At 43.1% G+C, this 16,500-nt stretch overlaps 2 long non-coding RNA genes across 2 annotated transcripts; both read left to right on the top strand.

Moving 5' to 3' along the window:
• Window positions 1-742: 742 nt before the first annotated feature.
• Window positions 743-2,154, top strand: LOC136524841 (uncharacterized). The gene is made up of 3 exons (XR_010776209.1): window positions 743-1,254; window positions 1,448-1,767; window positions 1,848-2,154. It is a non-coding gene; the product is annotated as an uncharacterized lncRNA (long non-coding RNA).
• A 9,848-nt stretch (window positions 2,155-12,002) lies between these two features.
• On the top strand, window positions 12,003-13,632 carry LOC136519713 (uncharacterized). Its single transcript, XR_010775026.1, has 3 exons — window positions 12,003-12,083; window positions 12,259-12,417; window positions 13,547-13,632. It is a non-coding gene; the product is annotated as an uncharacterized lncRNA (long non-coding RNA).
• Window positions 13,633-16,500: the final 2,868 nt, after the last annotated feature.

Genomic DNA, 16,500 nt, shown 5'->3' with positions numbered 1-16,500 from the left:
CTATGTTGCTTTCGCAAATTTGAACTTGGTTTGTAATATTTTATTTGAACTCTGATGGATGTAATCCGAATGCTACTTGTGAAATGTTGGAACGAATGATGTGTTGTGTTGAATCACTACGGTCTTGGTTTGTATGTCGAGAGTTGGTTGAAATCCTTCGTGATTTCCGGACTACCGGGATTATGGGAGCTTAAGTACAGGAATTTGATCACTTCGGTGATTGTTTTTGTACTTACGTTCTTATGATTTGGTCGGTTCTATTACAGTGCCAAGTGTTTAGATGCGTCAAGGGGGTGGTGCTTGGTTAGTGAAGCGAGTTCGCTTCAATTTGTGTGGACTGGATGCAATGTTCAGGTTGCCCTCTGTATTTATTTTGGGGCGCTGATTTGACTGATTGGATTAGTTTCAGTCAGTTATATATAGTTCTGATTTTTGTTGTGATACTGGCAGAGATCTCTCTTATTATGCTTCATATCTATGTTTTGTGTACATTTGTTGTGGGTGTATGGCTCATTACATGCAGATCGGTGTGGTGATGTTGATGCACCTGTTAATATTCTTACGCCGCATAATAATGTAGCTGAAAACCAATGCCTCAGCCCTGTTTCTTAAAACATGCCCTGTTTCATTTGATATGTGTACAAAAGGTACTAGATCGCGCTTGGATATTTTTTAACTACTTTTACGATTTATCGCATGGTAAAAGAAGAATCTGATTGAACTATAGAACACTCTGCAAATCTCCTCTGTCCAAATATATACCTATCAGTTATATGTGAAGATTTACTACATCTTTCTCTTGTCTTATGAAGCTTGATGCAATAATTTAATCGGTCAGTCATTATACTGATATATGTCATATGTCCTTGTACTTTAGCTTATCTGCCATTACCTGCTTGTCTTTTTCTTGTCAGGAAGTTCAGGAATGAAGAACAATGTATACTTTCATTTACACAAGTTTTGAATTTAAGGTTTTGTATGAGACCTTTTAAACATATTTTTTTCTTAGCTATTTTTCAGACTGATCAGTTAACCATTTTGATTATTATACCTGTCTATTTAGCTTATCAGTTAACTGACGCCTACCTCTTGCCTCACATCTACTTGTCTTTTTGTTGTCAAGAATATTAATTGGCTGATTTTGTTAGAGTTGCCTTTGGTATGCCAAGTTGTATTTCAGAAAATTGTTGACTTGAGAATAGCAGGCTGAACCTTAGCCAGTTGGAGCAGGAGCTCCAGCGTGCTCACCAACAGGTATGATCGTCATGTACTCATCTTGTGTTCTTTGGATTCGACAAAATCTACAGTTCCTGTTGAACAAACTGTTTTTTCAACATTTTGCTACTTGTTCGGGGCATTTTAAATTATTCCTACTCCGGGAGACCAGCCTCATTCAACTGGTGAAAATGGTAATTTACTATTTTTTTTGTGTGTGTCAAATGTTTAGATCACACTGGACAGTATCCTGAACTAAGCTGTTATCCGTATTTCTAGCTGCTTTGGTATTTGACATGGACTATGCTCGATGGCAAGATGATCACATTAAGCGGATAAATGAACTGAGGGCTGCACTCAATGCACATGCCAGTGACGATGATCTTCGGCGTATTATCGATAGCTTCATGGCACATTACTACGAAGCTTTCAGGCTTAAGGGTGTAGCAGCCAAGGCAGACGCTATTCACGTGCCGTCAGGAATGTGGAAGACCCCTGTCGAGAGGTGTTTTTACGTGGTTAGGTCGATTTTGACCGTCAGAGATTCTGAAGGTTTATGGTCTCTCACTTGTTCTTATTGCGTCATGTGCTTCTGTCAAAGCTAAAAGGCTTTCCGGTTTCTTTTTACACAGTTGCTTGCAAGACATCTGGAACCCCTTACTGAACAGCATTAACATTGGAAGGCCCACCAAGACACCAGGATATTGCTATTCCGATCTTTGGTATTCTAACTCTTTTCAACATGTTTTATTGTGGATGCACACATCACATCACTGCAAAGGCCATTGCACATGAACCGGACATAGCATGAATCTCATGCATATAAATATTAGACAGGTGAACAATATTTGAGGAGGGCTCTTCCAATTTGAGCTTGAAGTCCACCTGAACCACCTCATGCATATCAATTAACCATATTTTTGCTGGACTTGACTCTTGTTGGTAGATTGATTTTTTATGGTATATCAATTTTTTTCTGATAATGATATCAATTGGTTATTGGATCACCGGAGTGTGTGATTGAATAAATTGTTAGTGTTTTAAATGGCATCTTGGAATTTTCTTTCTACAATTATGGAGTGCAAACAAATTCTAGCTTACAGTACATATGTACATGCTTGTATGTATACAACTGAATAATGTTGTAACATTGCTGGGACGTGGAGGAAGCCAAAGCTGTAGCATGCTTGGAGGGGATTCGGTAGAAGTAGAAACAAAATCTGTAGCATGCTCGAGTCTAACCGCTCGTGAGTTTATTTCTTTTTCTTTTGTTGATACGTGCAAGTACAACCTAATCGCTCATTGGTGGCATCGATCGCCCATGATCAGCAGGAAGGCTGATAGCTACAAAGCTCAAGAATTGAGAAGTTTGGAGTGGAGCAAAATGAAGTTGTGCATGAACGTGCATGTTTGGCCAATATGTCTATGTCAAAGACTGAATATTGTTTTCAATTTTGTGTCAATAGTGATATCATTGAATCCCTAATAATAAAGCTCTTTGGTAAAGCGCTGGCTGTCCTGTAGTAATTTTGGATCAAGATCTTTTAAAACTAAGTATTGTGTAGGTAAACCATTTTTTGTCGTGTGATTTGCATTACCAAATGTCACCGTAACGTTAGCACGGGCATTATACTAGTAAGAATAGTTTACATATGACATGGTTTGGTGTGAGATAGCAGTAGGTAGTTCGGATTGGGAAGGAGAAGAGGAGCTCGGCGTGGAGAGGAAGAAGAAGAACAGGGATGCGAGGACGGCGGAGTTCTTCGATTAGGTATAAGAGTTGGTCATTACAAACATGTCCTGTCTCTCGGTCTGTGCCTTGAGTATTACAGAGGCCAGCTGCCCCAATTCGCGTACGCAAACACCTAGGCGGCCCACTCGTTGTCGATGTATCACAGGTTCGCCCTTCTGGGCCTCGTCATCCTGGGCCGGCCCATTGCTTCTTCTCCGCCTTCAGGATTCTCAGTCTCTTCAGCAGATAAGGGTGGCGAGCTGCTGACATTCCCCCTCCCTTGAGGCACTGCTTGACCCCAAGCAGTTGCACGGGGAAACTCCTGCTTGAGCGCTTCAAAGTCTTCCCAGGTGGCGAGCTCCGATGGCAGGTTGTTCCATTTGACCAGCACCTGCTGAACTTGGTTGTTGCCGCGATGGACGAGGCGGGACTGCAGGATCTATTCAGGAGCCAAATGCAGTGCAAAATCAGCAGGCATAGTCGGGATTACCTGATGCTTCGTCCCCACGGCCTTCTTCAACTGGGAAACGTGGAACACCGGGTGAATGGAGGCATGTGCTGGCAACTCTAGGCGGTAGGCCACTGAACCAACACGATCCGTGATGTGGAAAGGACCGAAGAACCTGAACGCCAGTTTCTGGTGTGATCTTGGGGCCAGCGAAGTCTACACATATGGTTGTAGCTTCAAGGAAACCAAGTCTCCCATGGCGAAACTCCGCTCCGAACGTCGCCTGCTTCTTCATGCGTTGCTTGGCATGGTGTAGATGCTGCTGCAGCAACTGGTCCAACCAGCCACGATCAGAAACCCAAGTGTGAACCTCCGGGTGTTGTGCAGCAGAGGGATCAATTGCCAACAAACGAGGTGGATAGCCGTACAAAGCTTCAAACGGAGACCGACCGATGGCGGAATGTGTAAGTGTTGTACCAGAATTCAGCAGACGATAACCAGTGACTCCACTTACTGGGTGCAGCGTGAACAAAACAGCGGAGGTATGTCTCCAGACACTGGTTGAGTCGCTCCATTTGGCCATCCGACTGCGGATGATAAGCAGTACTGCGGCACAGTGTAACATCAGCCAACTTGAACAATTCAATCCAGAAATGACTGGTGAATATTTTGTCGTGATCCGAGATGATAGCACCTGGAAGCCCATGTAAACGGTATACATTATGGAAGAAGGATTTGGCCACCGATACCGCAGTGAAAGGATGATGGAGGGGGATGAAGTGACCAAACTTGGTGAGAAGGTCCATGACAACCAGCACACAATTGTAAGAATTGGACAGTGGCAGCCCTTCAACAAAATCCATCGAAATCACTTGCCAAGCCGAATCTGGTACTGGAATTGGTTGCAAGAGCCCAGGAGCTTTTGATCAATCAGCCTTAGACTGTTGGCAGATCAAGCAAGACTGAACAAATTCTTTGACCGCAATTTTCATCCCAGACCAAGCAAAGCATTGTTTCAACCGCATATATGTCACAGGTACCCCTGAATGTCCTCCCCAGGCGCTGCTGTGGAACTCTTCTATCAAACGACGCTGGAGTGAGGAATCAGCACCAACCCAAATCCTGTTACGGTAACGTAATAACCCGGAGTTTAAGGAATACTGAGGTACAGATGAGGGATCCACAGCGAGCTTGGACAGCATAGCCCTGGAGACGGAGTCATCACGATAGCTGGTGATTACCGCATTCACCCAGGTTGGCACAACCGCAGATATGGTGGCACAAACAGCAGGTGGGGCCGGGTGGCGAGACATGACGTCCGCAGCTCGGTTGTCAGAATCAGGACGGTAGACAATAAGGTACTGTAGCCCAAGCAGTTTAGAAAAAACACGCTGTTGCCAATGAGTGTGCAGACGTTGGTCACCAAGCTGAGTGAGACTACGCTGATCCGTGATAATAATGAACTCTTGGAACTGCAAATAAGAACGCCATTGTTGCACAGTTAGAAGAATCGCCATATACTCCTTTTCATAGGTAGAAAGTCCACGAGTCTTGGGCCCAAGAGCCTTGCTGAAAAATGCCAATGGGTGACCTTCCTGCATTAAGACGGCACCCACACCAGAATCGGACGCATCAGTCTCGATGGTGAACAGCTTAGCGAAATTAGGTAAGGCCAGAACTGGCGACTGACAGAGAGCATATTTGAGAGCCGAGAAAGCTGATTCATGGTCTGGTGTCCAAATAAACATTGTGTTCTTCTTCAATAGGTTGGTCAGAGGCTTGGAAATGCATCCAAAGTTTCGCACAAAACGGCGATAGTAGCCGGCAAGACCCAAGAACCACCGTAACTCCTTAACTGAAGTGGGTGACGGCCATGTGGCAATGGCCTCCAACTTGGCCGGGTCAGTACCAACACCGGCAGCACTGATAGTGTGGCCCAAGTAAGATATCCGAGTTTGTGCAAACGAACACTTAGTCAATTTCAATTTCCAGTTGTCCTTAGCCAACAGCTCAAACACTGTGCGCAAATGGTGAATATGTTGCTCAAGAGAAGGACAGTAGATCAAAATATCGTCGAAGAAGACAAGAACGAACTGCCGTTGACAAGGAGCAAGCGTTGTGTTCATTGCACCCTGAAATGTCCCGGGGGGCCCAGTTAACCCGAAGGACATGACTCGGAATTCAAACTGACCGAAATGCGTTTGGAAAGCAGTCTTGAACTCCTCACCCTCTTTCATGCGGACTCGATGAAATCCAGCTTGTATGTCCAATGTAGTGAAATACGCTGCACTAGATAACTCATCAAACAATTCTTCAATTATAGGAACCGGAAACTTGCCCTTAACTGTGATGGCATTGAGCTGTCGGTAATCGACGCAAAATCTCCAGCTATTGTCCTTCTTCCTAACGAGCAACACAGGGGAGGCAAAAGAACTCGAGCTGGGCTGAATAATTCCTTGCTGCAGCATATCAGACACCTGTTTCTCGATCTCGGTCTTCAGAAGAGGAGCATAACGATATGGCCGCACGAAAACAGGTTGTGCCCCGGGTATCGGAGGGATAGAATGATCACAAGCTCTCCTCAAGGGCAGCTCAGTTGCCGGCAGAAAGAGGTGTGCAAAGTCTGACAATAGGGCCTGTATCTCAGGATAATCAGATACGCCATGGACAGACACAGAGACCTCCTGTATGAGACTTAACTGAATAACAGAGCCGACAGGAAGATCAGGAGCATCACCAATCAACACAGCAGTAGTATTCTTATAGGGAATGGAAATCCAACGCTGGGCCCAGTGGATTTGCATGGGACTGAACCTTGAGAGCCAATCTATACCCAAAATCATGTCATAAGAGGATAAGGGCAAGATCTTCAAGTCAGTAGTAAACTCACAGCCTTGCACAGACCAAACCGCAGCTGGAATATGGGACAGGTTAATGGCCACTTGCAAAGCGACTGCTATTGATTGGCAATGCTGATTGCCAAGAAGATCCACCGACTTATCTAATTTCTGGAGATCCATTAGTCTCATGTAACTAAGTTGTTTTGTTCTCCCTTTCACCTCATTTGTAATTTGGCACCATGCCAAAACTGGGCTAATGCCCCTCCACCCACCAGGTTTTCCTGGGATCTGTGGTAATTGATCAGGTGGGGACAAATCGTCCCCCCATTGCCTTTCAAAAAAAACTTACATTCCTTGCAACAGGTATAAATGGTTTTGTCTCGATCTGTTCTTCTAGCTAGGTTTGCATTTCCTCACTTAAGGACCTATTGCTAGTGTGCAATGACATAAGGACTTGACTTAGTGTGATGGCCCCAAGACTGTCTTCAACAACCGCGACCCAAAATACAAGACCCATTCGTCATTTGGGTAGCGCTACAGGCAAAGAGTTCAATACCTATTTTTTATCTTCTCCAACGACAAGACCCAAAAGATAACCCTTTCTGCAAATGGGTCTCTAGGAGAGAGGATACTCAGATTTAGGTTATGCCTCTCCTGGCACCCAAAATAGGTCTTCCACATAGGTACTCTGTTGGAGGCTATAAGTATTATGTTGGAGACCTATTTTGGATTTAGGTTCTGCAATGGGTCTCCCGTTGGAGACAGCCTAAGGACTTGTCTTGGTTTGATCCTGCTTAGTTCTAGGGATTTGAACACGCAAGGAGTGGACTAGAATTGCATGGGTTAAGGTTGGTGTTGCCGTTGGACCTCCCGTTCGTTGCGATAGCTTCGCCTTGATGCTAGATCGTGATCGACTCGCTCGTTTTACCTCTACCGCGCAGGACGCACCGGAACGTCATCGTCATGCTCGGTTCACGCCACTGCGTCCACCATCACTGACGGCAACGCACCTCGGCTCCGTCTTCTCCTTGCCTTAGCAGCTGAACAAGCCTGGGTGAGCTCTTTTGTGCTATAGGGAATGCTAGATAGGCCGGAATAGGCCCGTTACGGCCGGACCGCCGCTGCGCCGCCGTGCCGGGATCCGCCGAGCCGCCATGGTCGCCGGTGAGTCCTCTCCGTAACCCTAGCCTCCCATTTAAGCCCCTAGATAGGTTCGTCTGGTCCTAGTGGTCACGTGGGTGCCCTTTCCGCCGCCGGCGAGTTGCGCGGCTTACCCGCCGGCACGCCCACGGTCAAAGTCGGGGTGGGTCGGGTTTGACCCAGTCCCACATGTCAGCCAGTATGGCTGGCTGTTCGTGGGTGTAAAATGGATTTTTATCATTTTTGAATTTCAGAAAATGTTAAATAGTGTTGAATTTTGCTTAATTCGTAGAAAAATATAGAAGTGTGATAAAATTTTGAAATTTTTTGTGTAGCTCTATTATGATGTGCTATATGTAGTAAAAATATGAAATGATGAAAATCAATAATTTTTGCGTGCTTTAAAATTACCTATTTTAATTAATAAATGCATCTTCCATGATTTTTATAGGCTAAAATAATTATCCTTTAATCATGAAATTTTTTGTGTATGCTTAATATGCTTAGACCTATATTCACAAAAAGTTTGGTACTGTTTTGATGAAAATAAATTGTCACTTAATTTAAATGTGATAAAATGCCTTTCTTAATTAATAAATATCAATATGATTTATATAAACCCTTAATTAACTTTGATGTGATTTTGGGATTTATTGTGGACCTTGGAACACTAACCCCTTTGATGTTCCTTGGCAACTTAATCACTTTCTTGTTATGATCATAATCAACTTAGTGATAATAATAATAATAATAACTAAAACTATTTTTTTTGCTAATCAACTTGAATAGTACCATGAAGGAAAGTTGTATTCAAGTTAATTAAGCTTGTTATGCTATCACTAATGCATTGTCATGCATCATCTCAAGCACTCCTTTATGTTGAGCATGCATTATTATCTACGTGTAGTAACCGAAGGAGAGGAGGTTGCTGTTGATCAAATCCCAGCGGAAGAACAGCCATCGGTGGAAGTTGGGTTCGACATTTGTGGTTCATCGGAAGAACTTAACACCTCTACTAACCAAGGCAAGCCCCGAAGCATCCAAACTATTCCTTGTATTTACAAATGCTTTTATAATTCGAGTCCTATAATGTGTGCATTAAGTGGTATAGGAATTGGTTGAAGTACCAATTGCTGCATGCCTACCTTGATATTTCAATACTTTCCTTGTTACGCTTTAATAGTTATAGGCTAGAGATGCTTAGCCCTGCTTAGCTTCTAGAAGTCGAATAATGGTTTCATCATTCGAGAGAAACATGTTTACCTTGCTCTTCTCAACTCTGGTTATGGGTTGTGAATACCATGGTTATGATAATGTTAAATTGAGACCGGACGTGTGGCTTGCATCAAGAATGGAGTCTCCATGTAGTGCTTCCTCCTGTGTCGATTGAGGACCGTTCGTTGTAGGCCTGTGTGTGGTTGAGACTTTGTAGTACTAGCCACATACTCCGGTAAGCCTGATACCTTGGCGATTCCATTATGCGAACTTGATAACGCACACTGGGAGTGGAGAGATGGCAGGAGTAGCGTGTACCCACCTTGCAAGATAACCGTCCGGGACGGGGCAGGGAGGTTGAGTACTATGCTCCTGGGTGGTGCGATCTAGTTCATGTTTTGGAGGATCCGAGTGAAGGTTGATATATGTAGGTCCAGGACATGCATATATCGTGTGGTTGGGAATCCCCAGCTAGGTTTTAATCGGTTCGAATCGTCGTTGCTCCTCGGTTATGGAGACACGACCCTCTGACCGTACATCATAGTTTATCAATGAAACTATGATACTTATGACATGAGATATGTTGGTTAAAGAAGTGAATTGATTTAGAACAGTTGCAAATTGGATACTAATAATGAAATTAACGTTGAGCTAAAATGTTGAAAGTAAGGATCCTTTTTAGTAAGCTTTTCCGCAAATGGTAATTTTGATTCTTGCTAAAACTTATCTTGTATCCCTCGAGCCTGCATACCCTTGGAGTTTTTTTTTCTTTTCGTCGGGTAAGTCTTGCGGAGTACAATTCAGTACTTAGGGTTTTTTAACCCCTGTTGCAAGTGAACCATAACAGCAGGTAGGCTTTTGCCCTTGTTGTATGTCGCTTCTGGAAGATGATGGCCAACAGTAGATGTGTGTACTTTCATCCTTGGGCAGGATGATATCTTGTAATGAATAATGTCATGTTAGTCATGCTACTCTATTTCATTCGAGAAGACAAAAACTTATAGTTTGTAAAACTTAAATAAATGGTTTGTAAACTTATGGTATGTAATACTTCCGCTCTTTTACTCTGATGTATCATATTTGTATCAACTGTTGTAATACTGCAATGTCTTATGTAATGATCCTGATCGGATGTGAAAAGTGGATGATTCGGGATCCACAAGGACACCCGACAAACTACAGAGTTGTGTGAGTCCTACGCATATTGGTCAGAAGTCTTTAAGATAATGATAAGTGTGTGTGAATCATCGTAACTTGGGCGGCTCTGCCACACTTGCTGAGCACGTGATCATATGTATTAGATGCACTACTGGAAACCGGCACTTTGTCGAGTGTCTACAGCACTCGGCAAAGCCCACACTCGGCAAAGGGCACTCGGCAAAGAATTAATCGGCAAAGAAGCCTTTGTCGAGTGCTTTTTGTCGGGCACTCGGCAAAGCCTTTGCCGAGTGCCGGAAAAGCACTCGGCAAAGATTTACACTCGGCAAAATGAAAATGCAAAAAACCCAAAAATAATAGCAAAATTTTTTTTTCGGGGAAGGCCGCCACCGGCCAGCGCCCGTCTGTCCAGCGCCACCGGCCATCGAAGTTGCTGCATTTTTTGCGCAAAATTCGCGGCTAACGCGGCCGATGGGAGTCGAACTTACGACCTCTCCCTCCCGTGCCTGCTGCTCTACCACTGCACTACACTGTCACTTGTGTCTAAATTCCGTTATCTATCCTCATATATTATACAAAACCGAGAGTAAATTGCTTGTTTGAGGCCCTAAACGAATTCAAATAAAAAAGTGGTCAACTATAAAGTTTCATAACTTTTCGAGATCTACAATTTTCATTTAAGAAGTTTTTCCATCAGAGGTCGTTTGAAAAATTCGAATTTTAAATTTGAGAGATTCAAACGTAGTTTTGCATGATAAGATAATTTCAAATCAAAAAGTTGTCAACTACATAGTTTCATAACTTTTGGAGATCTACAATTTTTGTTTAGGAAGTTTTTCCATCCGAGGTCTTTTGAAAAATTCAAATTTTAAAATTTTAAAATTTTCAAATTCAAACGCCGTTTTTGCATGACAAGATGATTTCAAATCAAAATGTTGCCAACTACAAAATTTCATAACTTCTCAAGATCCACAAAGTTTATTTTGGTCATTTGTTCATCCGACATAGTGGTAATAACATTATTCACAAATCTTATATATCCCTCTTCTACTTTCATGAAACTAATATGAGACATATGAGAGAGATGTAGATTTTATGAACAACATTATTGTCGTTTTATCAAATGAAGAAATGACCAAAATAAACTTTGTAGATCTTGAGAAGTTATGCAACTTTGTAGTTGAAAAGTTTTTCATTTGAATTCATTTCGGGCCTCAAAAATTGCTTTGAAAAAATAATTTGCCGAGGGCCAAAAAAAAAATGCACACGGCAAAATGCCTCTTTACCGAGTGCCAAAAAAAGGCACTCGGCAAAGAGGCATTTTGCCGAGTGCCAAAAAAATGGCACTCGGCAAAATGCCTCTTTGCCGAGTGCCAAAAAAGGCACTCGGCAAAGACATATTTTGCCGAGTGCCAAAAAATGGCACTCGGCAAAATACATCTTTGCCGAGTGCCAGAAAAAAGGCACTCGGCAAAGACGCATTTTGCCGAGTGCCGAAAAATGGCACTCGGCAAAATACATCTTTGCCGAGTACAAAAAAAAAAAAAACACTCGGCAAAGCCATTTTTACCGAGTGCCGAAAAAAACACTCGGCAAAACCGTCTTTGCCGAGTGCCCGATAAAATATACTCGGCAAAGCTTCCAGCACTCGGCAAAGTGCCGGTTTCCGATAGTGATGGTATAAGGACTAAGGATGGATGCAGAGCTTTTATTTTCATAGTGCTCGAAGTTCGGTCAGTTGTAAAAAAACATAAATAAGGCAGTTCCAAATTAAAGGAGACTGATTGCATGGTGTGTCTTTTGGTAAACAAAAATAATCTCCTACAACTAAAAAAACAAAACGTGGATATTTTTTGATGCGATATTTGTTTTGGTTCATCCGTCTGCCACGCCTGCAATCCCGCACCCGTCGCTCCCTCGGTCTGCCTTCCCCTGCGATTCCCTGCTGCTCCTCCTCCACAGCGGTGTCGACGCCATCTATGTAAGGACCTCCACCTCCGCCGCGTTGTCCCGCCCGTCGCCGGCTCCCTCGACACCTCCCCCGAGTGCGTCGCACCCGTGAAGCCTGGATCTATCGAGAGCACGCCTCGCCTCCGGAGGCCGCGTCGGCTGCGGTGGCGGGCGCGGACGACCTTGACCGCAAGCTGGTAAGTCGGGTGCTCATTTCTCGATTCGTCTGGTGCCTGCATGCATTGCCTCTCTGTGATTTCAGCATCTGATATCTGCCTTGGTTCCCCGCTGGATCAGGTGCTCGCGCGGTCCAAGCTCGTCCGTGACCCGCGCTCGTTTGGGTACCGGCGCCTGCTGCCTTTCCTCAACGAGATGACGAAGAACGGTAACATCCTCTCCGATTCCCTCTAGATTCGTCTTCGTTTTGTCTGGCTCGCATTTTCTGTTCTTACGCTGTCTCCTGCAATTTGGTTATATCTTCCAATAACCTTCTCTTGTCCAAGCGACATCAATTTCTGTTCCTTGTTTTTAGTTAAATACATGTTACTTGACGGCCGCAGGATTTCAGCATGGTTGATTCTGTTCATGAAAATATTGTGCTGAACAAGTGTATCAAGGACATCCTTGCACTAACCAAACCAGTAGAGGATGATAGAAGCAAGTGACTATCCACAATTCAGGAGCTGGAAAATTGTACCATTCTCTTGCATCTTTGCCAGGTAACTTATATTTTTTTCTGTTACAACTGAAACCTTCTCGATTGTGTTTACACTCACACCTATAACCCTGATATAGTTAAGGTGCAATGATGTCACTTTTGACACTGTAGCTTGAGCATACTTGCATGCAGTATAGAAGATAAATGTTTTTCCCTGCATGTGCATGTTGTATAGTGGATTTCCATGGTAGATTATTGAAAGAAATTCAATTATTCACAGTAGAATATATATGTGGAAGTTAATATCTCAATCTCTGTTGTGTTATTCGTCGACACAGTAAAGAGTAAAATCTATATGTGGTAAGCATTGTTCAAGTGAAGTTCAGATCATGTTCATCTGAATAGTTTGGACAATACTAATATGGAAACACGGCCTATCAAATTCGTAATTCTAAAAAGGGTAGGTTTAATTGCATGAAATGTGGCAAACAATGATATTCCTGCTGCAAGTACTGTAGCCTATGTTGGCATTGCTATTATACGAGTAGCTATGGCAGTAGGCAACAGTTTGTTTTGTCATGCTATAACTCTGTACGATCCTTACCCTTACTGTACTGGGATAGCTGCTGCAGTAGTAGGTGTCTGTATTTCTAGAATGGAGCTGGACAAACAGCAAATGATGGAGTTAATAAGCTGAGAAATTTTTTCCCCCGCTTTGTACTATTCTTAACCAATGCATCAGTAATCTTAATGACAGGAAATGTTCGATACCTTTTGGGTCCTTTGTATCAGATCTTTACTCAAAATCAGGGGACTTAGCTCTATCAGTTCAGCTCTGGAATGATTCAAACCTCCCTATAAACAAGAAAAAGAAGCAGAGTGCCTTGAGAGAAGTTAGGAAAGCTTTACTAAGCCGAGGTAATCTTTGTTATATTGCTCCCAAGATAGATAAATATTTATGGTATATTGCACATTCAGCATCCATGAAATAACTTTAACCATCATGATATACTTGTTCTATCCTAGATTTTCTGGCAAAACCGCAAAAGAGTGATATTTTTGTTCCATTGTTGCTTGATTCACTATGATACGAACCATCGTTGGTGTATCTCAATAACTATTGGTGTATCTCAATAACTATTATAAAACTCTCTCATTTACACTTGGTGTTATTGCTTTTATTTATTCAGGTGTTACTGGATACATGCAGTTCATTCCACATGCAAGAGTTCCAGTCCTTCAATATGTGAGCAACCGCTTTGGCATCTCCTGTGATATATCAATCAACAACTTTGCTGGTCGAATTAAGTCCAAAATCTTCTACTGGCTCAATACTTTAGATGAGCGGTTTGGTGATATGGTTACTGTCCCTCATGACCTAGCTAACCAACAAGCCGGTGAGTTTGAGGTAGGAACACTATGTGTTGCTGCTAAGCCACGTATGCTGGTTGTTTCGTTTAGACTTAGAAGTCCTAAATATTTTTAATGGGCCACATTTAAATCCAAATAGGATGTGTAATCAGTTTGATTTTATTTTGGTTGTTTGGTTGATATTAGTATCACATGGCGACTTGAGGGAGCTCAACCAAGTGAGACATAAATAAAACAAAGGGTATTGTGCGCTAAGAAAACTCATATCTTTCTCGGCCTTTCAGCAAAGATGTTCACACATGTGGGACACGTAACCATAATAATATTAAATCTATTTTTTGCTAGACTAGGTAGGAACCAAAATGAGGTAACTAAAAATTATTTGTCTCTCCTGTGGCAATGCACGGGAACTTTTGCTATAGTATATAAATATTAGAGAGGAGGAGGAAAAGCAAGAAATCTTCTACAACTAAAAAGAACAAAACGTGGACATCTTTTGGTGCGACATTGGTTTTGGTTCGTCCGTGTGCCTCCCTTGTGATCCTGACGCCACCCCGTGAAATTGACGCCATCCCGTGAAACTTTCCGCACCGCCAGTTGGGACCGTGAAACTTTCCTTCATGGCAGTCATCTCGCAATCACCGTAGTCCCGGATGAAAAGGAATCACCGTAGCCTGCCGCTCGCCCATGATGCGCAATCATCTTCACCCGCGCCTGCCTTCCTGCGATAGCCCACGCCGCCGCACCCTCGCGCCTGCACCGGCACCTTGCCCTGCCCTTGCTCAAACACCGCCGAACACCTGTTGCCGCGCCCGTCGCCGTGCCTCGTCTCCGCTGGCTGCTCAGGCCCGGATGTCCGCCCCACCGCTAGGCCGCCCGCCCCGCCGCCGCCACCTATGTCTCCGCACTGCTGGCCGCCTCCCATGCGTCCGCACCGCTGGCCGCCTCTACGCGAGTCCACGTCGCTGGCCACCTTCTCTGCGAGTCCGCGACGCCGGTAGCCTGCAACATCCACTCCAGCAAGCAGGGCGAAGCTGCCTCCACGACGCCGGTGCATCTTGGGTTTCATGGCCGCACGTTGTTGGAGCCCTTCCTGTGGACGCGAGGTACTACTGCTCTCTCTCAATCTCAGATCTGGATAGTAGTGGTGGAAATTAGTAGGTGTAATGTTGCTCTCTCAGGATTTGTAGGGGCGGAAATTAGTAGGTGTAAAGCTTTTGGTTTGATTTAGTGAATAAAAATCGATCTGCAGGAACTACAGTGACAGCTTCGATTATTAGGCATTAGTGAATCCGAGGATTTTTCAGTTTATTTGAAACGGATCTAACTGTTTCCTTGCATGTCAGTCGGAACTACAGTGAGAACTTCAATTATTAGGCTTTAGTGAAAACATATGACTACTGCATTTGCTACGTCGCAAGAACTAGGAAGGTAAGTTATCTCCATACACTTTTACAACCATCTACATACCGGCCACTGTATAAGCTCCTATTTTTTCTTACTAGCTTTGCATCATCTTCAAAGAGAGTTCAATAGCTTCATGATTGTGTAAGCAGTAACTTTCAATATCATGCTTTGTTCTTGCAGCTCAAACCTCTTTCTTTTTTTTCCAATTAAATGTATAGCTACAACATTATCATTTTATATAGCTGCATTGTCAGGTTTGGTGTATGCCATCATGGGTATTCATCGATTCTCCAGTTTGGTTGCTGCGACGATTTATATCAATTTTAGATAGCTGCACTGTCAGGTTTAGTGTATGCTATCATGACTATCCATGCATTCTCCAGTTTGGGTGCTGTGAAGATTCATCATATCTGCAACCAGCAATTCAGTGCACTTGGGAATTCTTGTTTTTTTTTCCAATTAGCCATTCACAACCAGACCTAAGATGAAAAGATACAAAAAATACCTCAGTTATTGTTAGGCTTTTTTTTGCCTCATAGTGCCTATTTCTGTTGATATGCTTAGATTAGGTTCTTATATATAAATTTTGAATGCTTAATTTAAGGAACAACTGAAGGAATGACGCAAGATGCTGATGGGGTTTCGGATGCAGTTCAATAAATAAAAGGAAGACCAGACGTTGTATAAATTTGTTTGATACTTCAAGATTGACAAGGAGGAGGTGGGGACTTTGATCATCAATTGAACCTACCTTTAGGCCTGTAGTGCATACCTCAGTTAATGTCATTATGCTCCTCGATTATAATTTTATCTTCTTCCGTAATTTACAGTGATATATTTCTCACAACATCTAATTAGTCAAGGGAATGCAGGCACGGTCAACATTGTATGTTTTGGGTGCCCATACCATCTTCCTCTCTGAGATCAAGTAATGAATTTTCTTACCCAAATTTCAAAAATGATCATGAAGCTGTTCAGTGTGTGCCACTAATGACATGCTTTCAGTATCCATGATCATGTACAGTACATTATGCCACATAGTTTTCTAGTTAGGATTACTAATGCTGTCCATTTATGTCAACAGAGACGCAGCCTACTTTGGTTTGGCCCAATGATTTCGAAGGTCTTCTAATTATAGAGGTGTCGTGCTTGAAGAATGCAGCAGTTTATGTCTTCGATCACAACGTCCTTGGCTATATGTATGTGTTTAACCTCATATTTATTATGACCTCTCATTTGAATACTCTTAAATAAAAGTGAGCGCAAGCAACCTGATTCGGTGGTTTACTTGGTTCCAGGTTAGTCGCCAATTACCTTCCCTTCATTCCCATTTACTTATTTGGTCTTTGAATCATTCATTGATCTA

Source organism: Miscanthus floridulus, chromosome 18 (assembly GCF_019320115.1).
Source record: "Miscanthus floridulus cultivar M001 chromosome 18, ASM1932011v1, whole genome shotgun sequence".
NCBI classification, from domain to species: Eukaryota; Viridiplantae; Streptophyta; class Magnoliopsida; order Poales; family Poaceae; genus Miscanthus; species Miscanthus floridulus.
The sequence above is the reverse complement of the archived record's forward strand: the minus strand, read 5'-3'. Positions and strand labels throughout refer to the sequence as shown.